We start from the raw sequence: 12,127 nt of genomic DNA, 5'->3' as shown, positions 1-12,127 counted from the left end.
AGTGGGAAAGGACTATATTCAGCTCCTAAGAAAGTGGTTGAAATTTACATAATTAACATGGCTGTTAAAAGTGGAAAATCCTGCAAAATGCATCTGCCTTGGTCACTCTGAGTCATATTTGATATATTTGTCAAAAATTAATAAACTGATAATCTACTGGAGCTCAAGTTTTAGTTTGCTTTAAATGTCCCTTATTTAATAAAGAGTAATTTTAAAAAGACTTTGTGTATATGACTCCATTTCCGCAAAAGTTCAGACCAAGAATTGCTAAGTGGAACTTTGTAAGATTGCACCGCATATAAAATTGTTAACTGGGTGAAGAGAAAGTCCAGAGAAGGGGATAGAATCTTTGTCAGCTATCCATCTAATAAAGGACTCATACACAGAGTATATAAGGAACTGCAAGAACAAAGAACCAAATTAAGAAATGGTCCTTTCCAAAATATATATGCCTGATACCTAAAAAGAATTTGCAAATGAAGCAAAAATAATGGATAAAAAGTTGTCTATAAAGAAAAAAGTTCATCGTTGGTAAATTTTAGTCAAATGCAATCAAAACAAAGCTGAGAAAACCTCAGAATAGCAAATTCAACAAAGCAGCTCACAGCAAACGCTGGAGCAGGTGCAAGGAAGAAGGAATCCTCTTTCACTGTTGATTGCAAACTGGTGGTACCACTATGAAAACCAGTCTAGAAAATTCTCAAAAAGCCAAGTATTAATGCACCATATGAACATATGGCACAGCTATACCACCCGTTGACATTTGCAAAAGGACTAGACATTGTACTCCATATATATTGCTCAGCCATGTTCAGTACGTTCATTCATACTAAATACAGTATTTACTTTATTAACCGGTGAATAGACAGTGAAAATATGGTACATACCCACTTTGTAACACTATTCAGCTACAAAAAAATATGAAATCATGTACTTTCCAAGTCAGTGGCTGGAATTGCTAAAGGAGATAATGAATGAAGTAACTCAGAACCAGAAAGTCAAGCATCCATGTTTGCTCTCACAGGAGACTCCTAGCTCCAGTTCTTCAGAAAGGAGTACATATCCTGGAGGAATTGCAGAAGCCAGGGAAGGAAACGTAGACCATTTAGATGTGGAAGGGTGAGAAACAATAGAAATGGCCAAAGTGATTGGATCAAGGAAACGTGAAAAGGGAAGCTCTAATTATGTGAGCTCTAAAATGTGAGAAAGGAAGGATATAAATACCAAAACTGTTTGGAGGATAAAATAACAGTAAGGCTGTCTGAAAATTTTCACAATCAATTATACTATCAACATCTACCTCATAAACACCAACTATAATGCACATAACACTATATAAATAAACATATATAACTTAGGCACAATTGTTCATTTGGGATGACAATACTCACTTAAAGAGCCAATACTACTTAACAAAAAATGCGAACACCAGACATAAGAAACCCTCCATTGAGTTGTTAGTTCGCACTGTCTAAGACACACACAAAACATTATAGATTATTACCCTTATTGGCCACTCATAGATGACTGTTTTATAGCTAGATACCATGTACTTCAGACACAGCACCTGAGGATACTGACATGGAAAAAAGCTTTCTTCCTGGGACAAATTTTTGTGATACTAGCAGTGATACCTATGGATTTCAACAATATCCAGTATGACAAGACAATCTTAGAGGTACTGTAGTGGCACGCATATATTGGTACAAATCATCAGCTCTCTAGTTGGACTTAAAACCCATGCAACAAGAGTGAAGGGTGCCATCCTGAGTGAGGTAACCCAATCACAGAAAAACACACATGGTATGCACTCATTGATAAGTGGCTATTAGCCCAAATGCTTGAATTACCCTAGATGCCTAGAACAAATGAAACTCAAGACGGATGATCAAAATGTGAATGCTTCACTCCTTCTTTAAAAGGGGAACAAGAATACCCTTGGCAGGGAAGAGAGAGGCAAAGATTAAAACAGAGACTGAAGGAACACCCATTCAGAACCTGCCCCACATGTGGCCCATACATATACAGCCACCCAATTAGACAAGATGGATGAAGCAAAGAAGTGCAGACCGACAGGAGCTGGATGTAGATCGCTCCTGATGATGCTTGTATCTAGGGCTCCTTGTCTCTTCCTTTGGTTGTCTCACTTTGTGCTTTCTTTATTGCTTCTATTTCCATTTTTAATTCCTTCACCTTTTTGTGTTTTCCTGTAATTCTTTCAGGGATTTTTGTGTTTTCTCTCTAAAGGTTTCTGCTTGTTTATTTGTGTTTTTTTTTTTTTTTTTGTTCTTTAAGGGAGTTCTTTATGTCCTTCTTAAAGTCCTCCATCATCATGATCAAATGTGATTTTAAATCTGGATCTTGCTTTTGTGGTGTGTTTAGATATTCAGTGTTTGCTTTGGTGGGAGAATTGGGCTCCGATGATGCCATGTAGTTTTGGTTTCTATTGCTTGGGTTCCTGCGCTTGCCTCTCGCCATCAGATTATCTCTGGTGTTACTTTGTTCTGCTATTCCTGACAGTCATTAGACTGTCCTATAGGCCTCTGTGTCAGGAGTGCTGTAGACTTGTTTTCCTGTTTTCTTTCACCCAGTTATGGGAACAGAGTGTTCTGCTTTCAGGCATGTAGTCATTCCTGTCTACTTGTCTTCAGGTGTTCCTGTGGGTGTGTGTCCTGAGTCTACCAGGCAGGTCACTTGGAGCAGAAAAGTTGGTCTTACCTCTGGTCTTGGGCCTGAAGTTACTCCTAGTAGCTGGATTTCACTTCTAGATGAGGGTAACAACTACAAGGGCTTGCCCCGCCTTCTCTTGGGACCCTATTCATGGGTCCCAGATGGAGCTAGGCATTATCCTCTAGAGTCAGAAATGTGGGCAGAGAGTAGTCTCCTCTGGCTTCCCAGGCATGTCAGCCCCTCTGAAGATCTAGCTCTCCCTCCCTTGGGATTTGGGTGCAGGGAGCTGTTTGATCTGGCTGCTTCAGATCTGGGCGGAGTCTGGACCACAGAATTCCTGCAGCTTGAGTTCCCCTATCTTCCTGTTCCCAGAGTCCCTGTACAGTTTCCTCTTGGGCCAGGAATGTGGGCAAGGGTGGGCAGTACTAGTGGTCTCTCCTGCCTTGCAGTCTCAGGAGTGCCCACCTGTTTGGGCAATGAGCTCTCTCTCCCATGGAGTTTGGTAGCAGGGAGCTATGGGTTGGGATCAGTGATGCTCGGGCCCCAGCTAGAAACTGGAAGTGCCTGGTCCCAGAGAAATTTTGCCTTTGTTTGTCCTGAGTCCACCAGGCAGGTCCTTTGGAGCAGAAAAGTTGGTTTTACCTCTGGTTTCAGGCCTGAAGTCGCTCCTCAGAGCCAGCTTTCAGTTCTCTGTGAGGGCACCAACCAGAAGGGCCTGCCCTGGCCTCTCTAGGGACCCTGTGCACAGGGGGCCCAGATGGCGCAGGGCATTTTCCTCTGGAGTCAGAAATGTGGGCAGAGAGTATTCTCCTCTGGCTTCCCAGGCATGTCTGATTATGGATTTTATAATGCTGGATATGTTCTTATCTAATTACTAATTTTACCATATGCTTATGAAGGATATTTGCTAGCATTTCACACTGTTTTCCCCACCAATGAAACCTGGTCTTCAAGCTTCTTTCTGAGTTACTCTTCTATAGGTATTTTATTAACCATCTCATTTCACAATGACCCCTTTCTCTCTCTAGCTGCCATATATAGAAACATATCTGCTTATCTACCCACACACACAATTCTAGCATGCTCAAAATTATTGGCTGGGAAAATAATTTAAATTAAAATTAACACATCTTTTAGAATGTTTTGTGTGACTAAGAGCCTAGTAAAGAGACAAAATAGAGTTTTCAGCCAGAGTAGAGTGTTTACTTTTTTATGGAAACCTCCTTATTGAATAATTGAAATTTAAAAAGCATACATTGTATTTATGGATTTTAAAGGAATTTTAATTAAGCAACTTGGCTACTCTGGCTGGAATATAAAGCTGCATTAGTACACACCTTTAATCCCAAATAATGTTGACTAATTGAGAGATAAAAAGTGATCAATCAGAGAATAATTTGACAGAACAGGATATGACCAAGTCTCATAAGAACAGCAAAGGAAAGAGGTTATTTAAGAAAGGGCAGGGAGAGACAGGGTGTCGAAGTCAGTTCAGTCGTTCAGTACAGGCCAATTGATATCAGACCATGCAGTGGAGCCAGTAGAATTCATTCTGTGCAGATTGGAGCAGTTCACTTCAGTGATTTGGAAATTTGAAAGTGAAAGTGAGGTCTAATTGAGGGGCAAACTACATGATGAATCAGAGAAAGATTTGACAGAGTAAGTTAGAGGTAGGATACGACTCTCACCCAAAAAGACAGGAAAGGGGGCAACTCAAAAGAGCAATGAAGGGATAGAGAGCTACATAGAGATCAGTGCACTGAGTAAATGCATGCAGTATAGTAGAGCTGAGTCTATTCATGAGTTCATGTATTCAGCGAAGGTTACAAGAGTCAGTTGAATAGAAAGAACGAGAAGGAGCACAAGATTACAACAAACTGCTAGAGTGAGTTTGAGGCAGAGCATTGCAGGGAGAAGCTGAGAGAAGCCAGATTGAATTGGTCAGCTTGGAGAGGAGTCTGAGAGAGAACAACTGAAATCAACCAGTCAGAGTTGAGAGAGAGATATAAAGGGGAGCTCATTCAGTAATAAGCATCAAAGATGACAATTACATCAAGCAAACAAAAGTTACTTTCACAGAAAATGAAACAGAATGGTTACTTTGAAAGAAAGAAAAGTGCAGGTATGATCCTACTTAATGCTTTTTGTTTATTTTTCTGTAGTCATACTATCTATTTTGATCATATTCTACCTCTATTCCAAATCCTCCAGGGTTTTACCTGACCTTACTAATCATCCAACTTCATTTTTAATTTTTTTCTTAAAACTATGCACGTGTGTGCACACACACGCAAACACACACACACACACACACACACACACCTCACACACATACCATTCACCACATATATTAGATCTGAGTTCAGTTAATGTTTGCTAATCCTGTGTTGTATTGCAGTTATTATGTCATATGGCACTCTATTAAAGAAAACTGACTTTCTTTCTCCTAGAAGCTATGTTATTTGCATAGCTTCTTTGTGGGGTAGAACTTCGTGTCCATTTCCTCTCCTCTAGGTTGGAATTTTGTATGCCTTGGGCTTGTTCATGTACTCTGCATGTTATCACATTATCTGTGAATCCGCATGTGTCTACCTGTGACATTTGAAAGTACCATTTTCTTGAATTCAGCTGCTCCATGTGTCTCTTCCGTTCTTTTCATGCACTCCTGTCCATAGACCCTTGGTCCCTGAGATGAGAGGTGTGGTGCAGATACTCCATTTAGAGGTAAGTACTGGAGAGCCTCTCTCTCTCTCTGTACTTTGTCCAGTTGTCTATCGCTGCATTAATTACCATATATTACAAAACTAAGCTTGTCCGATGGACACTCAGTGATGAGTTGATGCATGAACATAGTGTTATGTTCTTTTATTTTAATGGTCATTTAGCAGAATAATAGGTTTTTCTCCAGTTCCCATGAGTCTACATAGTCTTAGGTTCTTGGTGTCATAAAACAGTGACAGGTATGGGTTCTGTCTCTTACAGTGAGCCATAAATTCAATTTGAGAAAGTGGTTGGCTACTCCTATACTATTTGTACCTTGATTTCACCAATGGGCATGTATTGCAGGCAGGTAACCATTTTAGTTTCCCGTTTTGGACAGTTGATTACATCTCTCCTCTGGTAATGTCTAACCCTTTCTGACACTAAGATTAAGAGCCAGTTGTACTAGAACTTCCTGTTGAGTACCGGGCTGATTTCTCCATGTTCTTTTTCATAATCTATGGTACTTCAATAACAGGGTCCTACAGCCAAGCTTTGGAGGGTAACAAATATGAGAGCATCTTTTATGTTTGTAGTATATCATATAATGAAGCTGTGCTGTGCTGAGGTTTTTGTCAGTATGATAATATTCTGATTCGCCAATTCCTTCTGCAGTCACTACAAGAGACCCAGCGTAGGTGGAAATGAGAGGGATCGTATTGAAAATCAGTATATTCACTAATTTTCATAATATTTCCTCCCACTCTTTTTTTATCTCCTCTAATCATGGCAGCAGTTTAAGTAACCTGGCAAACTGTAATCAGTAACTTAGCTTGCTGCCCGATCATAGTTGTGTCTGATTCTCTGTTTAAATATTTTCTTCCTTGATTGACCTGGGTTCTTTCCTCCCCTACAAGTTTCTGATGACGGGATGACATCCCAAGCTTTTATTATATTCAAAAATATGAGAGATTAGCCCACAACATACTTGCAATTAAAGAGGGTAGTGTAATATTTAGGTTTTCCTTTTGCTTTATTTTTGTGTTAACATCAATTTACAAACATGTCAATTTTCTTCTTTGTGAGTCTAAATTCAATTTAACTTATGGGTTACAGGAAGTTTGCTAATGACTGAGAAATATGACTGTAATATATAGTATATGTGTGCTTATATCTATACATGCACATGTATTCTACCAAAAGATTTACATGACAGAAAATGTTTTATTATTTTCTTTTTATTATAAAAGCAGAAAAGAAATTCAAGGCAAAATGCAGCCATTTTTTTCTATGAGGCTTTTGATTTCTTAGGAAAAATGACAGAGAATGTTCATTCATTCTTAGTATAAATAGTAACTCTAACCCATTTCACCTTCATTCTCATACCTGCGAAGCTGAAAAATGTCCCGGATATTAACTTATAATATGTCAGTCCTGAAAGGAGAAAAGAAAAATTACTGTGATAAATATAGCTACAACAGCTATATCACGTTTTTAAATTTATGACATATTGTAAAAAAAGGCTTTGGGCTTTAATGTCAGAGAGGGATAGGTATTAGAGTATATCAGGGGAGTATAGTCCAATATAGAGATTTAGTATATTGCTCTGTGAGTATTCTCTCTCTCTGTCTCTCTCTCTCGGTCTCTCTGTCTCTTTCTCTGTCTCTCTATCTCTCTCTCACTTTCTCTCTCTCTATCTGTGTGTGTGTGTGTGTGTGTGTGTGTGTGTGTGTTTGAGAGAGGTGAGAAAGGATGAGAGAGAGAGAGAGAGAGAGAGAGAGAGAGAGAGCGCTTATTTTAGTTTTGCTTCACTTTACCAGAAAACTTTAATAGAGCTTAAGGGGTTTGCAACACCACAGAAAGAACGACAATATCAACGAACCATATCCTACCAGAGCTCCCAGGGACTAAACCACCAATCAAAGAGTACACATGGAGGGACCCATGGCTACAGCCACATATGTAGCAGAGGATGGCATTGTATGGCATCAGTAGGAGAAGAAGCCCTTGGTGAAGGCTTATTTCCCCATGTGGGGGAATGCCAACGTGTTGAGGTGGGCATAGGTGGGTGGGGGTGGGAGCATCTTCATAGAAGCAGGAGGAGGAGGGAGGGGGCATGGGATAGGTGGGAAAGGGAATAACATTTAAAATATAAAAACATAAAGTGTCCAATAAAAATGTGGATCAAAAATAAAAAAAAGATTATCTAGAGAACGCAAAAAATAAGAAATTACTATTTAAAAATGCTTTGATTTTATGTTTTATCTATTTGAATGTCATGTTGACTTGTGCACAGAGTTTAAAATTATGCTGTTGGTGTTTACCGGAAGTCCCACACCCACGGATCCTGGCCCGCAGCAGCTCTCTGCTCCCAGACCCGGTGAGAGAGAGACCCAACCGCCTGCTCAGGTGGGCACTCCTGAGGCTGCAGAGCGGAAGAGACCAACAACACTGCTCACCCCTGCCCACATCCCTGGCCCAAGAGGAAACTGTATAAGGCCTCTGGGCTCCCGTGGGGGAGGGCCCAGGAGCAGCAGGACACCTGCCTGAGACACCACCGGACCAGAAAGAAACAGACCGGATAAACAGTTCTCTGCACCCAAATCCCATGGGAGGGAGAGCTAAACCTTCAGAGAGGCAGACAAGCCTGGGAAACCAGAAGAGACTGCTCCCTGCACACACATCTCGGACGCCAGAGGAAAAAGCCAAAGACCATCTGGAACCCTGGAGCACTGAAGCTCCCGGAAGGGGCGGCACAGGTCTTCCTGGTTGCTGCCGCTGCAGAGAGCCCCTGGGCAGCATGCCACGAGCGAACCTGAGACTCGGGACCACAGGTAAGACCAAATTTTCCGCTGCAAGAAAGCTGCCTGGTGAACTCAAGACACAGGCCCACAGGAACAGCTGAAGACCTGTAGAGAGGAAAAACTACACGCTCGAAAGCAGAACACTCTGTCCCCATAACTGACTGAAAGAGAGGAAAACAGGTCTACAGCACTCCTGACACACAGGCTTATAGGACAGTCTAGCCACTGTCAGAAATAGCAGAACAAAGTAACACTAGAGATAATCTGATGGCGAGAGGCAAGCGCAGGAACCCAAGCAACAGAAACCAAGACTACATGCCATCATCGGAGCCCAATTCTCCCACCAAAACAAACATGGAATATTCAAACACACCAGAAAAGCAAGATCTAGTTTCAAAATCATATTTGATCATGATGCTGGAGGACTTCAAGAAAGACATGAACACACTTAGGGAAACACAGGAAAACATTAATAAACAAGTAGAAGCCTACAGAGAGGAATCGCAAAAATCCCTGAAAGAATTCCAGGAAAACACAATCAAACAGTTGAAGGAATTAAAAATGGAAATAGAAGCAATCAAGAAAGAACACATGGAAACAACCCTGGATATAGAAAACCAAAAGAAGAGACAAGGAGCTGTAGATACAAGCTTCACCAACAGAATACAAGAGATGGAAGAGAGAATCTCAGGAGCAGAAGATTCCATAGAAATCATTGACTCAACTGTCAAAGATAACGTAAAGCGGAAAAAGCTACTGGTCCAAAACATACAGGAAATCCAGGACTCAATGAGAAGATCAAACCTAAGGATAATAGGTATAGAAGAGAGTGAAGACTCCCAGCTCAAAGGACCAGTAAATATCTTCAACAAAATCATAGAAGAAAACTTCCCTAACCTAAAAAAAGAGATACCCACAGACATACAAGAAGCCTACAGAACTCCAAATAGATTGGACCAGAAAAGAAACACCTCCCGTCACATAATTGTCAAAACACCAAAGCACAAAATAAAGAAAGAATATTAAAAGCAGTAAGAGAAAAAGGTCAAGTAACATATAAAGGGAGACCTATCAGAATCACACCAGACTTCTCGCCAGAAACTATGAAGGCCAGAAGATCCTGGACTGATGTCATACAGACCCTAAGAGAACACAAATGCCAGCCCAGGTTACTGTATCCAGCAAAACTCTCAATTAACATTGATGGAGAAACCAAGATATTCCATGACAAAACCAAATTTACACAATATCTTTCTACAAATCCAGCACTACAAAGGATAATAAATGGTAAAGCCCAACATAAGGAGGCAAGCTATACCCTAGAAGAAGCAAGAAACTAATCGTCTTGGCAACAAAACAAAGAGAATGAAAGCACACAAACATAACCTCACATCCAAATATGAATATAAAGGGAAACAATAATCACTATTCCTTAATATCTCTCAATATCAATGGCCTCAACTCCCCAATAAAAAGACATAGATTAACAAACTGGATACGCAACGAGGACCCTGCATTCTGCTGCCTACAGGAAACACACCTCAGAGACAAAGACAGACACTACCTCAGAGTGAAAGGCTGGAAAACAACTTTCCAAGCAAATGGTCAGAAGAAGCAAGCTGGAGTAGCCATTCTAATATCAAATAAAATCAATTTCCAACTAAAAGTCATCAAAAAAGATAAGGAAGGACACTTCATATTCATCAAAGGAAAAATCCACCAAGATGAACTCTCAATCCTAAATATTTATGCCCCAAATACAAGGGCACCTACATACATAAAAGAAACCTTACTAAAGCTCAAAACACACATTGCACCTCACCCAATAATAGTGGGAGATTTCAACACCCCACTCTCATCAATGGACAGTTCATGGAAACAGAAATTAAACAGTGATGTTGACAGACTAAGAGAAGTCATGAGCCAAATGGAATTAACAGATATTTATAGAACATTCTATCCTAAAGCAAAAGGATATACCTTCTTCTTAGCTCCTCATGGCATTTTCTCCAAAATTGACCATATAATTGGTCAAAAAACGGGCCTCAACAGGTACAGAAAGATAGAAATAATCCCATGCGTGCTATCGGACCACCACGGCCTAAAACTGGACTTCAATAACAATAAGGGAAGAATGCCCACATATACGTGGAAATTGAACAATGCTCTACTCAATGATAACCTGGTCAAGGAAGAAATAAAGAAAGAAATTAAAAACTTTTTAGAATTTAATGAAAATGAAGATACAACATACCCAAACTTATGGGACACAATGAAAGCTGTGCTAAGAGGAAAACTCATAGCGCTGAGTGCCTGCAGAAAGAAACAGGAAAGAGCATATGTCAGCAGCTTGACAGCACACCTAAAAGCTCTAGAACAAAAAGAAGCAAATACACCCAGGAGGAGTAGAAGGCAGGAAATAATCAAACTCAGAGCTGAAATCAACCAAGTAGAAACAAAAAGGACCATAGAAAGAATCAACAGAACCAAAAGTTGGTTCTTTGAGAAAATCAACAAGATAGATAAACCCTTAGCCAGACTAACTAGAGGACACAGAGAGTGCGTCCAAATTAACAAAATCAGAAATGAAAAGGGAGACATAACTACAGATTCAGTGGAAATTCAAAAAATCATCAGATCTTACTATAAAAACCTATATTCAACAAAATTTGAAAATCTTCAGGAAATGGACAATTTCCTAGACAAATACCAGGTACCGAAGTTAAATCAGGAACAGATAAACCAGTTAAACAACCCCATAACTCCTAAGGAAATAGAAGCAGTCATTAAAGGTCTCCCAACCAAAAAGAGCCCAGGTCCAGATGGGTTTAGTGCAGAATTCTATCAAACCTTCATAGAAGACCTCATACCAATATTATCCAAACTATTCCACAAAATTGAAACAGATGGAGTCCTACCGAATTCCTTCTACGAAGCCACAATTACTCTTATACCTAAACCACACAAAGACACAACAAAGAAAGAGAACTTCAGACCAATTTCCCTTATGAATATCGACGCAAAAATACTCAATAAAATTCCGGCAAACCGAATTCAAGAGCACATCAAAACAATCATCCACCATGATCAAGTAGGCTTCATCCCAGCCATGCAGGGATGGTTTAATATACGGAAAACCATCAACGTGATCCATTATGTAAACAAACTGAAAGAACAGAAACACATGATCATTTCATTAGATGCTGAGAAAGCATTTGACAAAATTCAACACCCCTTCATGATAAAAGTCCTGGAAAGAATAGGAATTCAAGGCCCATACCTAAACATAGTAAAAGCCATATACAGCAAACCAGTTGCTAACGTTAAACTAAATGGAGAGAAACTTGAAGCAATCCCACTAAAATCAGGGATTAGACAAGGCTGCCCACTCTCTCCCTACTTATTCAATATAGTTCTTGAAGTTCTAGCCAGAGCAATCAGACAACAAAAGGAGATCAAGGGGATACAGATCGGAAAAGAAGAGGTCAAAATATCACTATTTGCAGATGACATGATAGTATATTTAAGTGATCCCAAAAGTTCCACCAGAGAACTACTAAAGCTGATAAACAACTTCAGCAAATTGGCTGGGTATAAAATTAACTCAAATAAATCAGTTGCCTTCCTCTATACAAAAGAGAAACAAGCCGAGAAAGAAATTAGGGAAACGACATCCTTCATAATAGACCCAAATAATATAAAGTACCTCGGTGTGACTTTAACCAAGCAAGTAAAAGATCTGTACAATAAGAACTTCAAGACACTGAGGAAAGAAATTGAAGAAGACCTGAGAAGATGGAAAGATCTCCCATGCTCATGGATTGGCAGGATTAATATAGTAAAAATGGCCATTTTACCAAAAGCAATCTACAGATTCAATGCAATCCCCATCAAAATACCAATCCAATTCTTCAAAGAGTTAGACAGAACAATTTGCAAATTCATCTGGAATA

General features: G+C 39.8%; 1 pseudogene; it reads left to right on the top strand.

Moving 5' to 3' along the window:
- Nucleotides 1–928: 928 nt before the first annotated feature.
- Nucleotides 929–12,127, top strand: part of Tra2a-ps2 (transformer 2 alpha, pseudogene 2) — a 39,253-nt pseudogene continuing 28,054 nt past the window's right edge.

The sequence above is a fragment of the Rattus norvegicus genome, chromosome 11 (genome assembly GCF_036323735.1).
Source record: "Rattus norvegicus strain BN/NHsdMcwi chromosome 11, GRCr8, whole genome shotgun sequence".
Classification (NCBI taxonomy): domain Eukaryota; kingdom Metazoa; phylum Chordata; class Mammalia; order Rodentia; family Muridae; genus Rattus; species Rattus norvegicus.
Note: the sequence above shows the minus strand (reverse complement) of the source record. Positions and strands in the feature narration are given on the sequence as shown.